The sequence below is a fragment of the Stigmatopora nigra genome, chromosome 15, assembly GCF_051989575.1.
Source record: "Stigmatopora nigra isolate UIUO_SnigA chromosome 15, RoL_Snig_1.1, whole genome shotgun sequence".
NCBI lineage: Eukaryota > Metazoa > Chordata > Actinopteri > Syngnathiformes > Syngnathidae > Stigmatopora > Stigmatopora nigra.
Window position 1 is genome coordinate 2,865,954 of NC_135522.1, and position 14,244 is coordinate 2,880,197.

Genomic DNA, 14,244 nt, shown 5'->3' on the forward strand with positions numbered 1-14,244 from the left:
CGAGCATACGCGAAAGGATGCGGTGGTAAGGCCATCTTACTCTTGAGAGGTGGGTTCACTCTTGCTTCAGGTATTGACCGTTTTTTTTTTTTTTTATAGACTTCTACATATTGATCAGTGGCAAATGTTGGGGTTTAATGGAGAGAAAAGAAGAATTTGGAATGGCGACAAAAGGGATTGGGTTGGATTTGACACTCTGTTTACAGGTGAAAAGAGCTTAAGGCTAAAAAATATTAAGTCAAGGAATGAGACTTGCATCTCAGTATGAAGCTTAATTATGTTAATGTGATGATTTAAGAGTTTATGCTACAATTCCCTTGTTGAGTGTGTTGCTTTGTTTTTGCAATTGGTGTAGCAATTTCTTTATATTATCTATAAAAAAGGCAAACTGAGTAGTCATCTTTTCCTAGAAAAACTGTAAATTTTCCTATTTTTCAGTTTTGGCTCAATGCATTTTTGTTTCAATAGTTTTTTTCCAATTATAGTTTATAATATTCTATATTTTTAATTACGCTATATCCCTTTCATGAACAAATTATAATTTGCGTGCAATTTTATAAATGCTATTAAAAAAACAATCAGCCATGGAGTGTTACATGGAGATATTTGAGTATAATTCATATATATCAGGGGTAGGGAATTTATGGCTCAGGAGCCATATATGGCTCTTTTGATGGGTGTATATGGCTCTAAGTTAACCTGTGGTAGCATACTCTTATTTATACTCTGATTATCAACAGCTCAAAATGTTTTCAAAAGAATTCAGACACCTTTTTATATTTTCAAAGTGGTGAAATGACTAACAAATGCACATATTTTCATGTATTTTTACTTTTAAATTCTCAGTATGACTCTCTAGTAATGATTATTTTTGTCAAAAAGGTCATTGTTGGCCATTGTGGGCTCAACACGTCAAGTCCATTTCACTTTTAATGCCTTTAAACGCTGTTTTTTTGTGGATTAATATGTATTTTTGTGTAAATAATATGTAGTACTGTCATTTCAAAAGATACCAGCACTTCAGACGTCTCCTTACAAGATTAAAGCCTACCTAAGGCAACCGATTCCGATTTGGTACTCCAGACACGTCACGTTGGAGGAGCACAACCGGGAGGCCCTAGCTTGAATGCTTAATTTTCGGCCAGTGGGATGCCTGGACCGCCGATATAAACAAGTACCGAGCCTATCGCGTGTGGTGTGACGTGGGCCTGGAGCCTGTTCTGAATCGCCAAACAGGATACGAAGGTATAGCTTGTTAACCCGCTGGAGTCAGATAGCCCCAACATCCATTCAAGAGAGACTCCAGACCTTGGAAAAACCAGCACTTGCATAGCAATTGAAATCCTATCTATGGAGGACGAGGAAGTTTTTCATTATCTTTTGACTCGGGCAATCGCGGTAACAAAGCCTATGAATTAAAAATGGCCTCCGCGCCAAATGGAAAAGGTCCAATTAACGAGACACTTATTTAACATATCTAGATGCGACTGGTTGGCTAGCTGGCGCCGTCACGGCCCAAAAACATCCTCATCTTCCTAAAGAAAACTCATCTTAAAGAAAGTGATTGGAATTGCAAATATGCGTGGATTTTTAAGCCATGAAAACTTGAGTACTTTGACTAAAACAGGTGGCTGATGCCTTTTGAGTACGGAAGAGGGTACATACAGTATTTTGGGCCCAGGCCTAATTCATTTATGACCATATGTGCCGATCGTCTCTTGTAAATAAATCCCATCTGTGCGCTGGAATAGAAAAGTTAATACTCTGAGCTTGACTGGGAATTTTAGGGCTTGCTTTCATAACACAGCTTAAGCTGAAAATGGTGCTTTGGCGGAAACCCGAAATGGTGGACATCAATGTCATCAACATGCAATTGCGCACTACTTTCGTCTTCTTTGCGTATCAGCAATCATATGGCGTGCAGTAAATAAAATCCAAACTTTTTATATACACTTTTCCCCATGATGGCGCTGTTTACGCGGCAGCCAATGGCAGAAGCTCTGTCCACTTATGTTTTTTTTGTGTTTTACAGCATGTTTTACATGAAAAATTAGAGGGAACATTGATGGACATGCGTGAAAAGTATTTTTAAAGTACTACTATCCTGTGTTAAATGAAGCATCTTCACAACAAGTATTCAGAAAAATTAACCATCAATACGGGAACAGATCTACAGCTTTTCTATTTCATACAATGACAATAATTCGTGTAATGGTTTGCCTCTGCATAATTGAAACCAAAGTATGACCTGATGTATATTGAGACCTGTTTCTAATCCCTAAAATGCTGTTGCCTCTGCAGAAATGTGTTGTTCGGAAAGGTGAAATATCACATCTGGTGGCCTGGGCCAAATTGGGAAAGGAAGGCCATCGCTTATTGAGGTGCGGCTGGCATGTCCATAAAGAGCAAGTCATTCATTACTGTCAGCCTTAAAGTACGCCGTCCTCATCGCTAATGTGAGGACGCCATCGCCATGCAGAAAATGATGTGGCCCCTTACAAATGACTCATAATGGCTTAACTTTAAAATTCAATAGGTTTGCATTTCACTTACCGATTTCCATTGCCGTTGATTAGCGTTCGAATCATGTGGACTGAGAGGAGCCTCTCAAACTAAAAGTGTTTCAACACTCTCATTTGGGTTGTTTATTTTCAATACTCTTGATTCTGCTTCATCACTTCCGGGAACTGATTCTGGCTTCCTGAAAAACAGGGGAATGGGATTAAAACATCAATTTACGTTTTTTGGGTTTCTTTTACCTACAGGCGGACTACTGTGACCTGGACATTTGGTCGCTGGATGTTTGGTCGCCGGTCTTTTGGTCCCTTTTGGTCGCCAGTCAAATGTACTTAGATATTAAACAGTACTTAGATATTAAACAGTACTTAGATATTAAACAGTACTAAGATATTAAACAGTACTTAGATATTAAACAGTACTTAGATATTAAACAGTACTTAGATACTAAACAGTACTTAGATACTAAACAGTACTTAGATACTAAACAGTACTTAGATATTAAACAGTACTTAGATATTAAACAGTACTTAGATACTAAACAGTACTTAGATATTAAACTCTCTCTCATAGGGTGGCTTCAACAGTAAACTGTCACCACTTGACCGGCGACCAAAAGACCGGCGACCAAAAGACCGGCGCCCAAACATCCGAGCACCGCAGACTACTGGTCTTGGCTCATTGTATTCTAACTTAAAATAATTAATGTTAGCACAAACTCATTGGGTAACATTTATATATTTATATATATATATATATATATATATATATATATATATATATATATATATATATATATATATATATATATATATATTTTTTTTTTTTCATACAATTGTGCTCAAAAACCGTGTTTAATTTGTGGGTCAAAAGAGGCGCCGGGGAGTCGCTAAGCTTTCAGTCGACGTGTGTTGGATTTATCACTCCTTGTCCCTACACCTTGTCAGCGTCTGCCGAGTAGTACAAAACCAGCCAATGTGGAAGCAGCAGCCAAAGCTGTGACATCTTTTTCAGTGCATTATCTTCACACTCCATCTACTTCGGGTAGATGGAACGCACGGGAGTGGAAGCCCTTCCACCCGTCTGGTCTTAACATGTAACCGGACATTGCTTTTAAGAGCTGGCTGTTAACTGGGTTGACAATGTTTTTTTTTTACGGCCTTCAGATTGAATATTCCCGGAATGTCCCGCGGCAAAGGCCGTGTCATTACAGCTGATGGCTCCATTATTATTATTATTTTTTTTTTTTGGAGAGCCTTGGCAGTACTTTTATGTTTTTTTGCGTTTCCCGTTGCACTTTACGGGCCGCTGGTGTTCCTGGCCGTTAGCACTCACGTTTTGGCAAGGACGCAAACGTTCACTTTTATATTGAAAAATCTATCTTCACGGTCAGGCAGAGTCTCTGTATTATGGAGTACATAAAGCTTTGACTTCTTGTTGATCTATAAAAGGAAGTACTTGAAAAGTGCCTTGGCTTTTTCTGACAATCTACACACGTTACGTTGACGTTGATATCACTGAACAACCTCAACGAACTGACATTGCTCTGAAAACGACTGGCGAACAAACCTGGATCTTTTTTTTTTTTTTTTTTAAACCTTCAATAAGAAGACATCGTCGGGGAAATTGCAGTAGATTTAATCTTTAGGGTAGAAAACCGACTTCTGGTGTGTCAGTACACATTCAGATAAAAACAATCATTGTTCTTTTAAAGGCAACTGTCTCGGGTCTCTCAAATGTTCTGGTTTTGTACCCTTGACGTTTGGCTTTTATAGCAAGAGAGATTTATATCCTTGTACCTTTGGCATTGGTGTAGATTCTACTTTTTTTTTTTTTTACAGCTACAAAGTTTTATTGCCGTAGCGATCCCCTCAAAAGTATCGCATTATACCTACAATACAGCATTAAGTAGTACTATTACTCAGTTGCCCTGTGTAAGGTAGTTGCAGTTATAGTTCTGACGACAACCAATGAACTACAAGACCAAATCAAGAAGATATATCCTTATAAATGACTGGAGAACAATCTCAACTAAAGAAAAGACAAAGATTCATCATGGAGTCCATCAAGCTACCATATTTTCTCGCATATAAGCCGCATTTGTCGCAAAAAAATGATTTTTTTTTTAAGATTTTCCCTTCAAAATAACACATTTTTACTCCCTATTAAAATCATGAATATTGAGGTGAAAATTGTGAATCAGGGGCGGCTTATATGCGAGAAATTGTAAACATCAACCATTTTAAGGGTACGGCTTATACGCAAATGTGGCTAAAATGAGAGAAAACACAGTAATTATTATCTTACAGTTTACCCTAAAAATAACATTGGGGTCCTGACTATTTCCAGCTTTTCTGCCTGAACAGAAAATGTACAGTATTTAGATTTAAAAAAAAAAACATTTGCTGTGCCGCCTGAACCAACACTACAATCTTAACATAGACGTTTTGAGTCACCGTTAAAATATCAGCCCATCGTTTTTCCCTTTTTCTGCAAAAAAATGGACCAGTTTTTGGCGGAAACCCAGTGTTGGTGGCGAGAGCCAGCTCCTGACAGCTGGGGCGACCACAGATAGGCCTAGAGAACATCCCTTGCTCTGAATCTGGGGGCTTTTCAGCTTTTTTTCCCCTCCAAAATAACTGACATCCATGTGAGATGATGGAGGAGATAAAAGACTGTGCCAAATTGCCTTGACTTCTTGTTCCACTTTCTTCTCTGCACCGATAAAGGACAAGCAAAAGTTTCAAAACAACCACGTTTGGCAGCAACCAACTCTAATATTAAGTTGATTTCCCGTAAACAAATATGGCGTGCAGATTTATGCGAGCCATTACGTAACGGTTACCTCATCTAGGTGAACATTGGGGCCATGTTTTGTTCTTTCAGCACGCTATTGTAAGCAGGTGATGTTTGTAGTGAAAGCGAAATGCTGGAATAGAAATAACTATTCGTCCACTGTTGCCCTGCCACGATTTGTCTGGTTGTGGGGATGCATATGAATTATAAAATATGATACAATTAATTGCTTGTGAATGCTCCTTGGCAGTATTCTATCTTTGGCCGGACTGCAGTAATTACTTCAGCGTCATTTTAATTCATGTGCAGATCTTAGAGCCACGTTCAGAGATGGTTTACTAAATGATATAAAGGTCATTCAAAAGTCCCTTTATTAAAAATTCCAATAAAAAGCTTCTGCAAATCATATGTCTATCAATAGGTCAGGTGGTGCTCGGACGTTTGGTCGCCGTTTTTTTGGTTGCCGGTCAAATGGTGACAGAGAGTTTACTGTTGAAACCAGCTCTCAAAATAATATTCATGAGAGAGAGTTTAATATCTAAGAGAGAGTGTTTAATATCTAAGAGAGAGTTTAATATCTAAGAGAGAGTTTAATATCTAAGTACTGTTTAATATCTAAGTACTGTTTAATATCTAAGTACTGTTTAACATCTAAGTACTGTTTAACATCTAAGTACTGTTTAATATTTAAGTACTGTTTAATATCTAAGTACTGTTGAAAATCCAAGTACTGTTGAATATCTAAGTACTGTTTAATATCTAAGTACTGTTTAATATCTAAGTACTGTTTAATATCTAAGTACTGTTTAATATCTAAGTACTGTTGAATATCTAAGTACTGTTGAATATCTAAGTACTGTTGAATATCCAAGTACTGTTGAATATCTAAGTACTGTTTAATATCTAAGTACTGTTTAATATCTAAGTACTGTTGAATATCTAAGTACTGTTGAATATCTAAGTACTGTTGAATATCTAAGTACTGTTGAATATCTAAGTACTGTTTAATATCTAAGTACTGTTTAATATCTAAGTACTGTTTAATATCGAAGTACTGTTTAATATCTAAGTACATTTGACCGGCGACCTAAAGACCGGCGACCAAAAGACCGGCGACCAAACGTCCGGTCATGGGTCTGTTATACCTTTTTTTATATTGCAATTAGTCGTAGTAATGTGTGAAAACTCATTAATATTATGAGGCGATTTACATTTTACAGCACATTTTTGGTCATGACGTACCGCGAAAACTGGGTTTTTACAACGGGTCAATAGCAAGACAAACATCGTTGAACGGGGGTCTCATTTCACGGGGTCGCGGTTGACTGCAGGTGCGTGATGAGTTTCAGTCAACATTTTACAACCAAACAGTTGCAGTTAATACAATAGAATTTCCTCATAATGTCTCAAGGTTTACTTCATTTTCCTCATTCAGTAATCCTCCTTTTGTTATAAATGAATGATAAATGTCAAGGATATGTCACTAAGAATGATACATTTGTATGAGAGCCTGCAATTTCCTGAAAGACTTACTGGATATAGTGCAAAAAAAAAAAGGTTAATCGCAAGAATATCTAGACTATTTTCCATAAAGCTGAAAGCTCTTAACACTAGTTTAAGCTCCTTGTTGACCTCCACCAAGGCCAAACACGCTTTATTCAGACTAACGGCACATTTATGTCATGAAGATTGATGCGCTTACTATTAAATTATTAAAAATATTGACTGGCTTGCAATCATTTTGCAATTTAACCCTGTCAAATAGGTTTTTTTTCTTTAAAAAAATCAATTTTTGCATAAATAACTTAACAATCTTTGCTAACAAACTCAATTAAATAAAATTACAATAAAAATCCATACAAATATGACACCAGAATTTGAAAGGTTTTCATTTGCTGTCAATTATTTAGTGCATTGGGGCTTTAAAAAAAGGGTTAGAGGCCATTTTTACTTTCAAAAGAAAATATCATCATAAACTGAAAGATGCCCTGTGGTCCTTTTTTTGTATTCCTCACAAACTCTGCAAAAGGATGAAGGATGTTGTTTACCGAGTCAAAAGCTGACATTGTCTGCTGCCAAAACCTGAGAATGCTAGAGATCAAGAAAAAAGTGGTAATAAGGAAACAATATAAAGCCATTTTCCCCACTTTTTCCTAGTACTTGATAGAGGAGAGTGCGAGTGCCCAGGGCGGATAAAAATCAAACGATGACCGCCACCTAATGCTTCTGCTGGAATTGTGCTAACTCTCAGTGCCAAATCACACCCTCAACATCTCACAAAATAGCACATTTTTGTTATTTCCGCATTTCAAACTCTCCCTTGGGATCATCTAAGACCAGGTGTGTCCAAACTACAGTCCATAGAAAAACTCTGAAAGCTAATTTTATCATTTTTTAAATTATTTTAGACTATGGCCTGCACAAGAAGCTTAACTTACATTGCATTTTTCAGCTTTAACGCTAGAGGGAGCTCATCAATTAAAGCAAATGTGTCAAAGTGGCAGTTCGGGGGCTAAATCTGGCCCGCTGCATCATTTTGTGTGGCCCGGGAAAGTAAAACATGAGTTCCGACTTTTTGTTTTAGGATCAAATTAAAATGGAGTATAGATGTATATTAAATTTCCTGAATTTCCTCCTTTTAAATCAATAATTATCATTTTTTAATCTTTTTTTTCTGTTTTTAGTTCAAAAATCATTTAGTAAAATCTAAAAATATATTTTAAAAAAAACCTAAAATAAACATTGTTTTAGATCTATAAAAAACTGAATATTCAGGGCTTTTAATCCAGTTCTTTTAATATATTTATTAAAAAAAATCTAAATATTATAACTAAAATGGTCCAGCCCACGTGAAATCAAGTTGACGTTAAAGCAACCCGCGAATCAACCCGAGTCTGACACTATTGGTCTAGTATTTAGTTTGTTGTCCATTTTGATAGTTTATTGGATTCCTATCTTGGCCTGGCTTCTTCTGCTTCTCAGCAGGTTGCTTGTTTTTCTGGTGGCTTCCCCAGAGTTCCTTCTTACAGTAGAACTTGCAAAAAAGCCTAAGGCATGTACCATTCTCCCTCTAGAGTGTGCTTGCAGATTCTGCGAGCCCCCCCTCTCGATCGCATATAACCATCGGGCAGAACATTCGTCAAAAAACAATGTCTGAAATGTACTGTTACATTTTATCTTTTTTTTTTTAGTACTCAATGGAGACATGGTGTTGACTTTAACATATCGAGAGGTTAAAATCTCTTGAATGTTCACGCACTTATTTCGCAAATGTCATCATTTGCCATCTCAAATTCTCAAAACAAAGATGGTGATTTGGAAAAATGCTCAAAATGGATGAAAAAAATCAGCTCTTGTGCCTGTCCAGGTAACCTTTTTTAATAGGGAAGCCTATTTTCTATTGTTTGCTTTGGGTAGCAAGAATAAAAATAACAGTTTAAACCAGTGATGACTGGTTAAAAGTTGCCCCAGTGTTTAATAGATTCAAATAGAATGCATAAGAGAGAAGGGAATAATCTTCACAGCTAATCGCAGAGAGAAGATGCCCGCAGGTCCAGTCAAGAAGGAACTGATGTCGCGCCAAGTGGAGTTGCGCATGGCTGCGTTTGCATGGCGGGGCCCGCAGCTACGCTTCCATGCTAACAAGTCATCTCGTGCAAAAAGTGCTCCACTTTCCTCCCGCTATGACTCGTACAGTCAGGTGTCATGAACGTGACATGAAAACGTAATACTTAAAAAAAATATAAATAAATGATGGGATACACGTCAACTTCCAAGAACAGTCTATTTTGAACTTAAAGAATTGGATATGATACATAGCTGAGTGGATTTTATACCAGGTATGTTTAAAGGATAAGTTTTATTGGTACTCAGGAGTTTGGTCCCCGGTCTTATGGTGACAGAGTTTACTTTTGAAAACAATTCTTAAAATTATATTCATGAGAGTTTAATATCTAAGAGATAGAGTTTAGTATCTAAGTACTGTTTAATATCGAAGTACTGTTTAATATCGAAGTAAAGTTTAGTATCGAAGTAAAGTTTAGTATCGAAGTAAAGTTTAGTATCGAAGTAAAGTTTAGTATCGAAGTAAAGTTTAGTATCGAAGTAAAGTTTAGTATCGAAGTAAAGTTTAGTATCGAAGTAAAGTTTAGTATCGAAGTAAAGTTTAGTATCCAAGTAAAGTTTGGTATCGATGTACTGTTTAATATCGAAGTACTGTCTAATATCGAAGTACTGTTTAATATCGAAGTACTGTTTAATATCGAAGTACTGTTTAATATCGAAGTACTGTTTAATATCGAAGTACTGTTTAATATCGAAGTACTGTTTAATATCGAAGTACTGTTTAATATCGAAGTACTGTTTAATATCGAAGTACTGTTTAATATCGAAGTACTGTTTAATATCGAAGTACTGTTTAATATCGAAGTACTGTTTAATATCGAAGTACTGTTTAATATCGAAGTACTGTTTAATATCGAAGTACTGTTTAATATCGAAGTACTGTTTAATATCGAAGTACTGTTTAATATCGAAGTACTGTTTAATATCGAAGTACTGTTTAAAATCGAAGTACTGTTTAAAATCGAAGTACTGTTTAAAATCGAAGTACTGTTTTAAATCAAAGCACTGTTTAATATCAAAGTACTGTTTAATATCAAAGTACTGTTTAATATCTAAGTATTGTTTAATATCAAAGTACTGTTTAATATCGAAGTACACTGTTTAATATCAAAGTACTGTTTAATATAAAAGTACTGTTTAATATCCAAGTACATTTGACCGGCCACCAAACGTCCAGTCACGGTTTTATTTGGTCATTTTTCTTTAGAAGACTAACAACAGAATGTTTGAGATATGAAATAGGAAAAAGATGAGCTCACCTGGCGTCCTACTGCTTTGTCACGCACCTGATCAAACACTATTTTTCTTTCTTTTTTTTCTCTTTTCTTTCCCCCACTGCGCTTCTCCCACAAAGGTGGCCTATTTCCAGGCCCGCGCACCCTCGCTCATATCGCACCTGCGCCGCCTCGGTGCTGACATTGCACCAATATCCTCTCGGTGCCTGCTCATATATCACTTCTCTCATGTGCAAATGAATCATTACTTGTAAATCTTCCCACACGCGCATGCACCCCATTTTTTTTTTGTCCAACTCGTCCATTTATTGTAAATGAAGGTGTTCTTGCCAAGAACTCAGGTAAATTAACGACATTAACTTTATTTTTCAAAAATGTATTCGGTAAGCGTGACCCTCCGTAAGAGTTGTCCAAACTTTTTTTAAAAATCTTTTTTAAACCATTTAAACCAAAAATAAATACTAAAAAATAAAGGGATGTGACTTAGAATCATCCAAGTTTTTTGTAGAAAAAAAATCAGGTTTAAAAATTTATTTACTGCAAAATTAAATGTATAAACTGCCATTGAAAAACCATTAAATTTCTAAATTTTCCACAAACTGCCATTAAAAAACTAAATTTCCCGGGCCACAGAAAATGATGTAGCGGGCCGGATTTGGCCCCCGAGCCGCAACTTTGACACCTGTACTAGAAAATGCGAGGTTGTACGACATGTTTTCAAACATTTCCAGAAATTTTCTGCAAAGGAGAAGTATTATCTATTGGAATTTGATCAGATATAAACGTTTAATGTTTGTTTTGGTGTTTTCTGCCTGAAAATAACTCAAAATTCAACAAAAACTGCTTGTGAGTGACACATACTCGCTAGTCTAGATTTGACATTTGGCCATATCACGCTTAAATGTAATAGGATAGTTGTTGGGAATAGTTTTTTTTTTTTTCATTGTACGATCAATATTTCCAAAGAAGTCAAAAAAGGTAGTACAAGATGTGATTGTTGATGGCGAGGGATGGCTTTGACCTCTTTGACCTGCCGTCTGATTTGTGTGGACGTTGTTAATAGAACTTGCAGCTTTTAGCGCTCAATAGAAGCGGCGTTCAGGAGGTCAAAAAGTCACATTCAGGCTTCTATTAATGTCATTTTTGAGCTGGTATTTGATTCTTTTGGAAAATCCTTGATCTATTATACTTCAGATAGTAAAACTACATAGTATTGACTCCCTTTTACTGACATTTTATGTTATTATCAAGCAAAATTCATTAAATTAAAACATTTTCTGCTTGGTATCCATCAAAGACTCATTTAAGTCTTAATTGCTGCAATTTCTAAACACTAGTTAATCCAAAAACATTACCAAATCCATATTTTTGATGATTATAAATCCTTACAGGTTTGAATTAATTCATGTGCAGTGAAAAGTAATGATACAAACACAAACAATTCCACAAAACAAGCTCCTAAACTGAATAGATAATATTCCACAAACAAGCTCCTAAAGTGAATATTTTGCACAATGTTCTCCATAAGATAATTATATTCCATTTATCTGTGCAATATTTATGATAAATATCAACTCAATGCATCATTTTTTAAGCCTCAAACATTTAGAAATGTAATGCACTTACTTTGGGGGTGAAATCTTGAGACTTAACAAGCCACAGCTGCAAGCCAGTTGTGCAGGAGAAGCATGAACTTAAAGAAATGAAAGAAAATGACATTAAAACATGAAATAAAACAAAATTTGGGGGATTTATGCTAACTGGACAGCATGCTTAGTTTTTAGATCGATGCACACATGATTATGGGATACCTGGGAAAAAAATACAAGAAGAAAAAAGAGCAGCAGGTGAACAGATTGGGGAGCCAGTTGCTTTTGTGCCCCCTAGCGGTACTCCAGATACTCAGAGGAAGATATATTAATGATTTGTTTGTTTTTATTGATGTAAATGTAATTAAAATGAATTTAAAAGGAAAAAAGTTATATATATATGGCCCCCAATTACACTATAAAATTTTTATTTTTATTTTGTATTTGTTGGTGTTGTTAATATTTCCTACTATTTAACTTGTTGCCTGCCATTGACAACAATACACGTTCAATCCATGAAACTTTATTTAAACCCAATCACATTGAAATTGTTATTGTAATTGTTATTGTTGCATTTTTTGTTGTTTTTTTTAATAATGTGATAATTGAGTGTGATAAAAAGTGATAATTTAAGTCAGTCAATGGCAATTCATGAAAAAAAATGCCCAATAATACACATTTAATCCTTTTAAGAAGGAATATACTCATGTTTAAGTGCCATTAAAATCACCTGTTAAAAAATAAAGAAAAAATAAAGACCTCTATTGCTCAAAAAGTGCCTTATAAACAAAAAAACGCAATAAAAAAATCAGTTTTCCCTCGATCAACTCCTCAAGCCTGGTCTAATTTCCAACATAACATCTTAGTTTTGTAAAACATTAATGAAAGCTTTCAGCAAATCACAAAAGAGTGTTTTATTTACACAGCCAACCACCCTTCAATTTTAAGATTTTAACATCGCCATCACTTCAGTGTTTCTTTTCCACCAAAACATTAATTAGTTACGCCGACTTCTCTGCAAGTAAATCACAAAAGTATCTTCCAATTGGACGCCGATGAAACATACTCTGTCAAATACGATGATGATATTAGGTAAAAAAAAAAAACTGCTGTGTGGGTTTTCCCCATTGAAAAACTAAAAAAAAAGCAATTAGACCACAAAAAAGTAGTAATGCTCAATAAACTGCAAATAATGACGGACTATCTTTCTCTATATTCGGCAAACGTGTACTTCTCGGGTTTTTTCCCCCCTATTTCCGATTAGTGTGATACTTACGGCCAACAAAGAAAGCATCCTTGACGTAGAGAGCGCGGCGGAGCCTGACTGGTAACCATGGCAACGTGGCACTTTGCTTCGATAATCCCTAAACTCTGTCAGGCGAGTCCACAAATACCTGCGAAAGGGCAAATCCATTCATTGGATGCATAAAGGAAGAAATCCTTTACCGCAAAATTACAAAAATCAAGAAAAAACATGTTTAATATATAATCATTTATTCCTATTTTATAAATCCAAGAGTCGATTTCTATTGAAAATACTTTCCTACCAAATTTATCAGAGACTAGGCCTTTTTTTGACTGCAAATTCGGGAATTATCATTAAAAAAATGATTCCCCATCCAAAGTTTTGTCTAATTTTTTGTTGGTTTGGGCAGAAAGACAACCTCCCTGAGCTCATTGAGTACCAGTGTGAGTGACATCATCATTGCTCGCCAGTATCACCCCTGCTTATGGCAGTAGGTCGATTTTCCCTCTAATTTTTAATGAAAAACATGCTATAAAACACAAAAAAACATAAGAGTGGACAGAGCTACTGCCACTGGCTACTGCGTAAATGGCCCCATCATGGGGAAAGGGTAAAGAAAATATAAAAAATAAAAGTTTGGATTTTATTTACTACGCGCCATATGATGGCTGCTGCGCAGAGAAGACAAGAGTAGGAACCATTGTTCTCATCCTTTAATCAGAGCATCATTTTTTGGGGGAAAGTCAGGTTGATCTTTTCTAGCGTTATTAAATCACGACGCTGTGATTATCATCAAAAATCAGTGTCATTTTTGAAAAGCTCTGTATTTTTTTTCGTGATGTCCTTGTGAATTGTTCCTAGTCTAAAAACTCCAAACAATCACTCAAAAAATGAGGGCGAAGGCCGTTTAATTATGTGGGTGATGAAGAATTTGTGAAAAATTGTTGACTAAAGTGAAGGTGAAAGGTTTTTGGCGACCTCTAAGACGTTGGTGGGGATCCTTTGTGACATCCCATTTGAAAAAAATTCAATTATGAGCTTTTGATTTGGGCAATAGTTCATTTTCGGCTCTCTGTTTGTGTTTCAGCGTTTTCATTGATTGAAAGAGGGACAATAAGTGGAGATGTTTTCAATGAGGTGTTTCAGTGCCACCCATCAGTGAATTAGATTGACGCAAAGTGCATTGAAATGGGACAAAAGCAGCCACCAAATTCATTAACTTGTGACAACGGATTAA

At 35.9% G+C, this 14,244-nt stretch overlaps 1 protein-coding gene across 1 annotated transcript in view; it reads right to left on the reverse strand.

The window, feature by feature from the left end:
- Positions 1 to 2,670: 2,670 nt before the first annotated feature.
- The window catches only part of LOC144208083 (UNC93-like protein MFSD11), a 53,371-nt gene continuing 41,797 nt past the window's right edge, over positions 2,671 to 14,244 (reverse strand). Inside the window, exons 17-19 of the transcript XR_013328826.1 lie at positions 13,038 to 13,155; positions 11,799 to 11,865; positions 2,671 to 2,701 (exon numbers count right to left, since the gene is read on the reverse strand). The gene's annotated coding sequence lies outside the window, so the exon portion shown is untranslated. The remainder of the gene's footprint in view (positions 2,702 to 11,798; positions 11,866 to 13,037; positions 13,156 to 14,244) is intronic.